The sequence below is a fragment of the Triticum dicoccoides genome, chromosome 6A (assembly GCF_002162155.2).
Source record: "Triticum dicoccoides isolate Atlit2015 ecotype Zavitan chromosome 6A, WEW_v2.0, whole genome shotgun sequence".
NCBI lineage: Eukaryota > Viridiplantae > Streptophyta > Magnoliopsida > Poales > Poaceae > Triticum > Triticum dicoccoides.
This window is the reverse complement of record NC_041390.1, coordinates 426,478,070-426,479,492: the sequence shown is the minus strand read 5'-3', so window position 1 is coordinate 426,479,492 and position 1,423 is coordinate 426,478,070.

Below are 1,423 nucleotides of genomic sequence, written 5' to 3'. Positions count from 1 at the left end.
GCTAAGCCCCCGAGTGGGAGGTTTGCTCACACTCGGTAGGATTTCTAATCACTTAGGCGAGCACTGGGCTGCAGCTAAGCCCCCAAGTGGGAGGATTGCTCTCCACTCGGTTGGATTTTTTCAAACTTAGGCGAGTGCCTGACTGCAGCTAAGTCTCCGAGTGGGAGAACTTAGGGAGTATTGGACTGCAGCTAAGCCCCCGAGTGGGAGGATTGCTCTCCACTCGGTTGGATTTTTTCAAACTTAGGCGAGTGCCTGACTGCAGCTAAGTCTCCGAGTGGGAGAACTTAGGCGAGTACTGGACTGCAGCTAAGCCCCCGAGTGGGAGGATTGCTCTCCACTCGGTAGGATTTTTTCAAACTTAGGCGAGTGCCTGACTACAGCTAAGTCTCTAAGTGGGAGAACTTAGGCGAGTACTGGACTGCAGCTAAGCCCCCGAGTGTGATAGAGGCAAAGGTGTCCCGTCTTTCGATGAGATGATGGATATCGCTTTGGTGGAAGTCGACTTTGACGATCCGACTACGAACGTGCGAGGACGTCGCGCCTTAGCAATCGCTAAACCAACTCCGAGAGGTTATTGACCACGCTGGAGCACGATCAACCTGACCACGAGGGTCTGTTTCCTGCGAGCAAACGAAGAACAAGCAAGAAACTAAGATTGCAATCAGGATATTGCAAATATAAGATGAAAGCTTTATTGATCAAGGTGGGGTTCTATGACGCCTTTGTCTGGTCGTTGAACACAAACGAAGTACGCGAAGTTGCAGCTATGGCGAACTTTTAATCTAAACAAAACCCAAAGTCTAAACGGTGCCCTAAGGGCTGTATATATGGAGGAAGAGAGGGGGAATTTCGTGGCCCTTGGTGGAGGGGTCCGAAATCAACCCTATCTCTTGTTTCCCCACACATACGAACTCTAAAAATAGCCTATACTTATGTATTTCGAAATTACATGGGCCTGGTGATAGAGGCAAAGGTGTCCCGTCTTTCGATGAGATGATGGATATCGCTTTGGTGGAAGTCGACTTTGACGATCCGACTACGAACGTGCGAGGACGTCGCGCCTTAGCAATCGCTAAACCAACTCCGAGAGGTTATTGACCACGCCGGAGCACGATCAACCTGACCACGAGGGTCTGTTTCCTGCGAACAAACGAAGAACAAGCAAGAAACTGAGATTGCAATCTGGATATTGCGAATATAAGATGAAAGCTTTATTGATCAAGGTGGGGTTCTGTGACGCCTTTGTCTGGTCGTTGAACACAAACGAAGTACGCGAAGTTGCAGCTATGGCGAACTTTTAATCTAAACAAAACCCAAAGTCTAAACGATGCCCTAAGGGCTGTATATATGGAGGAAGAGGGGGGAATTTCGTGGCCCTTGGGGGAGGGGTCCGAAATCAACCCTATCTCTTGTTTCCCCA